Raw genomic sequence first — 5,461 nt, 5'->3', positions numbered from 1 at the left:
GTCCACCAAGGGCCGGGAGGCAGGGAGGGAAGATGTTGGGGCAGGGTGGCTGTCTGAGAAACTCGCCTCATCTGGGGCAGAAAGAGTGCCCCCCTCCTTTCTCTAACCCTACTAGACTGCTTGAGGATCACGGACGGTTTGGCTCATCGATGAGCCCTGCGTTATGGGCCCGGCAAGCAAACTCCTAACGGGCAACCCGCCGCTCTAGGCGTGTGTGGGTTTTTTGATCTTTCACCTTCAAGTTCGCACGACATCGGTCCGTGTCCCCCGCCCCGGCTTCCCATGGGAAATCCTCCGTCTCTTTCCACAGACTCACTGGCGACTTCACACAGTGCCTGCCTCCTCCTCCTTAGGAAGGAAGGAAGGAAGGAAGGAAGGAAGGAAGGAAGGAAGGAAGGAAGGGAGGGGCTGACCCCGTGGCCGAGCGGTTGTGTTTGCACGCTCCGCTTCAGCGGCCCGGGGCTTGGAAGGTTCGGATCCTGGGCTCGGACACGGCACCGCTCATCAAACCACGCTGAGGTGGCGTCCCACACGGCAGAACCAGAGGGACCCTCAAAGAGAATATAGAACTAGGTACTGGGGTGCTCTGGGGAGAAGAAGAAGAAGGAGGAGGAATAAAAAGAAAAGAAAAGATTGGCAATGAGCTCGGGTGCCAGTCTTTAAAAAAAAAAAAAAAAAAGAGGAAGAAAGATGGACAAACAGGAACGAATCCCACTGACGGCACCTCCAAATGGTGGGGGGCAGGGGGGTGGGGGGGGTGGGGAGTGGCATCATCGGGCCAAGGGTGACTCTAAGCGTGATCCCGCGGTTGTGTTATTTGACATTTTATCGAATCGATTTATTATTTTATTTTTGAGGAAGATGAGCCCTGAGCGAACATCTGCCACCAATCCTCCTCTGTCGGCCGAGGAAGACTGGCCCTGAGCTGACATCCGTGCCCATCCCCCTCTACTTTCCAGGTGGGACGCCTGCCACAGCGTGGCTCGCCAAGCGGTGCCGGGTCCTGCGCCCGGGATCCGGACCGGCGAACCCGGGGCCGGCGGAGCAGAACGTGCGAACTTCACCGCCGCGCCACCGGGCCGGCCCCCGGAGTTGTTTTGAAAATCCAGTAAGGGGCTGGCCCCGTGGCCGAGTGGTTAAGTTCGCGCGCTCCGCTGCAGGCAGCCCAGTGTTTCATCGGTTCGTTCGGATCCCGGGCGCGGACACGGCACTGCTCATCAAACCACGCTGAGGCGGCGTCCCACATACCACCGCTAGAAGGACCCACCGCGAAGAACACACAACTACGTACCGGGGGGCTTTGGGGAGAAAAAGGAAAGACAAAAAATAAAATCTTCCAAACTCCAATAAAACTTTGAGTGAAGACGACGAGGAGGATGCGAAACGTATCTCACGCCTCCGAGCCGAGCCGTCCGTTTAGGTTTAGGAAGGGGGACGAGGACCCTTTGTAAGCGACATCCCTTTTTAAGCACCATTCTAAACCACAGAACAGAACTCCCTCTCCTCGACCCGGAGCGAGGAGGTTCCTGGGTGTGTCAGAGAGGGTCACGTCCTCTGCAGCACGAACGAACCGCCAGGGTTCGGCCACGGGAAAGAATTTCTTCCTCTCCAGGGGGACTAAAAGTCACCGACGGCAGCGGGCGTAGGTGCTATCCTTCCCGTCCAGGAAAGGCAGGGAGAACTTCAGCCGTGAAGAGAAGGAGGTCTTCCTCACTCCCCGTTTTGGGAGGGCCCCTTTGGCAGGGGAGTTTTGTCTCCTGATTTCAAGTCAGGAAGAAAAGGGAGAGAGAGAGAGAGAGAGAGAGAGAGAGAGAGTGTGTCCTTCTCGTGCCAGGTCGGTCTGAGGGGGACCTCCTCTGGTTTCCTCCCTTCCCAGGGAACGCCGTTCGCTCCTTCTTCTAGAAAAAGCTCCCAAAGCACCACCGCCCAGGATGGTCGACCTACGCCCATCGTCCCTCCTTTCCCAATCATTTCTACCGCGACAGAGGGACAGAGGCCCCTGCCCCATCCCCATCCCCACCCCCACCCCCATCGCCTGCCTCCTTGATGGCCAAAGGAGCTGCCTCTGAGAATGGAACGGGGCTTGGAAACCTTCTAGAGGGGTGACTCTCACCTGCCTGCCTGCTGGGAAAAGCACCACGCTGTCCATCGGACTGCTCTTTTGGGCAAACGTAGGCGTGCCACATAGCGATCGACAGCTATGGCGGGGGGGGGGCGGGGTGGCGTGGTGGTGCCCAGGATCCACGACACGTGACGGCTGCGGAGCACGACAGCCCTAAGACCTTGAGGGAGACGGGGTGGCGCGTGAATCCTTTCGGAACGAGAACGACAGGAAACGCTGACGGGGACGTGTTCTCCTCTCGAGAACACACCAACGCCTCGCACGGTGTCTGACCCGGGGTGCCTCTGACTTTTGTCATCAGAGACGATCCTCTCGACCGCCCCTCACGCTTTGGGGAAAAGGGGAGAGGGACTCGGTAGCACGGGAAAAGCCATCCATCCGCCCTTCCTTTCCGTCTTCACGGCTCCTTCTCGTGGAAAACGAGGAAGCCGTCCGGAGGAACGGAACACTGACCCGGGCCAAAGCGTGGCCCAGCCTGAGCCTCCAAAACCTTCTGCTAAGTGAGAGGTGCCAGACATCCAAGGCGACCTACGTTGCGATTCCACACAGAGGAGAGAGCTAGAACGGTCCAACCCTAGAGGGCGACAGCAGATGGCGGCGGCGGCGGCGGCGGCAGCGGTGGTGGTGATCGTGGTGGGGCAGATCCGGGAGTGGGGCCGTTTTTTCTTTCGGGGGGAGGGGATGGAAACGGAAACCTTCTGGAAATAGATAGCCATGACGGATGCGCCACCTTGGGGAGAGAGACTCCCGAAGGCCACTGGCTTGTGCCCCGTGGAAAGGATGGATTCGGTGGGATGGGAATTCTACCTCCGTGTAGAGCGTGTGGTAAACCACGAGGTAGGTGGGTGGGTGGGTGGGTGGGTGGCCTCCCTGCCTCACCTCCACCTAGACGTCCACACACAGAGACCGACGAGGGAGGGAGGGAGGGAGGGAGGGAGGGAGGGAGAGAGACAAGACGGACAGAGGCCAAGGCCGAGGCCGAGGCAGTGAGCGAGTAAGTGATCGACCCTGGCCATAGGGATTCCTCAGAGGGCGTCTCTTGGCTCCCCAAACGAAGAATGTGTGTGGAGATCGAGAAAGATCACCGACCTAGGAGAACCAGCAAGACTTCCTCACCCGCCAGAGAGCCGCTGGGCCCCTGCCGTCCCTGCCACCGCCACCCCTACCCCTCGCCTTTGGCAGCGACGCCAACGAAAGGCAGGCAGACGAGTGGGAGAGTCGTGTGGTGGTGTCCCCCAAGGAAGGTGGGTCCATGCCGACGAGCGGTCGTCGGCGTGTGGAAAAGCCAGAGGCGGGCTGACTAGAAGGAGGGCGTCCTGGAGGAAGGGACCAGGGTGTGAGGGAGAGAGGCCTGTTCCTCTTCCCCTGTCGGCCCCAAGTCAGGGGCCCAAAGGAGGAAAGCTGTCCGTTCCTTTCCGACTCGGACGGTTCGGGCGGAACCGACCGATCCCCGCGGCAGCGCAGTCGGGGCTTTCTGGACCAGAACCCCTCTCTCTGTCGCCTTTCGACCACACGCACGCTTTAGAGGCCAAGGGAAAATGGATCGGGTCTCTCTGTCTCTCTCCCTAGAAAACAAGGGGCCGGGGGCCGAGCCCGTGGACGAGCGGTCAAGTATGCGCCCCCCACCCCGGCCCCCGGCTTCGACGGCCCAGGTTTTCACCGGTTCGGATCCTGGGCGCAGCCCCAGACCCAGCATCGCCCTTCAAGCCACGCCGAGGCGGCGTCCCACATAGCAGAAACGCGAAAGACCTACCACTGGAACCTACAACTATGGACGGGACGGGACGGGGCGGGGCGGGGCGGGGCGGGGGTGGGGGGGGCGGCTTTGGGGAGCAGGAAGAAAGAAAAAATAAAAGAAACACAAGGACGGTCATCGCGATAGTTCTTTCCACTTCCATCCATATGTTAACAGGACCCAAGTTTCCCGACCTCCATTTGGATGTATGTTAACTAAATGGAGAAGCTATTCAAAGGACTCCTCTAAAGAAGTCCACGTTCTTCTTTCTAAATGATAATGAAAATCATTGTCACCACCGCTCTTCCGACCCTCCATGTCCAGACGGCCTCCCGCCCCTCCCCTATCCCCAACTCCCACCCCGCCCCGCGCCGACCCCCGACCCCGGCATTCTCCACGCCCACCTTTCCCTCTCCACTCCTACCCCCCCGTCCCCCGCCGCCCGGGACACCGCACCCCGCGCCCCCCCCCCCAATCCAGGCCGGGCCACCTGGTCGACCTCCTCGAACACTATATAAGAGGATGCCGGGCAGCAGGTGGCGCCCGACAAGCGGCCTCCTCACAGGCCGGACGGATCAGCCTCGCGGGGGCGGGCGATGGGGAGGCGTTCGTCCAGGTCAGGTCAGGTCGGGGGAGGGAGGATGCCGCGCCGGCCGGCCTGGTGCGTGGCCTGGTCCCGATCCACCCCGCGTCTCGTTTCTCGGGCCGGGACGAGTACAGCCGGGGAGGCCGACTCGGTCACGGAAAGCGGCCTTGGGGAGGTTTTGGCGAACGTCCCTGTCCCAGGGCCGTCTGCCGACTAGGGGACGGAGTCCTCCTCCATGCTCCTTCTCGCCCCCAGTCGGGCGGGTTGTGGGTCGCGCGGTCGACTTGTCCATTTCCCCGGAGGCATCCTGCCTGCCGGGGCTCCCTCCCTCGGGCCGGTGCGAGCGGTCCTCGGGCGGCCCGGGAATTTGGGCCGCAGCGAACGAACGAACGAAGCCCGTCCCTCCTGCGTCGGCACCGATGAGACACAGCCCTGGTGGATGGAGCCGCTTTCCTCGGGTTTCCTTTTGCTTTCGGCCGCTGCTGCCACCAAACCTCCCTAAACGATAGGAATGAAAACGGGAACCGTTGGCATAATAAAAGCGTTTTGGTTGGCGTGTTTCTTGGCTTTTGGGGACTCGAGAGGTATGATGGATGATCTCCGATTGACGTTTGGAAGGTCTATTTCATCCCAGTCGCACGAACCCCGAAAACGTGGCGGCTGGACGAGGGAGGGAGGGAGGGAGGGAGGGAGGGAGGGAGGGAGGCCAACCACGGGATTTCCGCACGACCAGCTGATGGACACGAGCGCCCCGTGAGCCGGGCGGAGGGCAGCCGCCCGGGTCTCGCAGCTACGTGCCCGCGGAACCCTCGGGACTGCGAGAAGCCGGAGCGACCCGCAGCCATGTGGCGCTCGGCGCGGACATCTGGTCGACCCGCGCGCCACGGGACCCGGGGCCCGAGTCCGGGCCGGGCCGCCGGTCGACCCGGCAGGGCGGCTGCCCCGGGGGCCTCGCGGCTGCTCGTCCGCAGCCTCCAGGGAGCCCTCGGGGCTCCGAGAAGGCCGAGCGCCCCGCGGC

The sequence above is a fragment of the Equus asinus genome, unplaced genomic scaffold (genome assembly GCF_041296235.1).
Source record: "Equus asinus isolate D_3611 breed Donkey unplaced genomic scaffold, EquAss-T2T_v2 contig_309, whole genome shotgun sequence".
NCBI lineage: Eukaryota > Metazoa > Chordata > Mammalia > Perissodactyla > Equidae > Equus > Equus asinus.
This window is presented reverse-complemented; position numbering follows the sequence as displayed.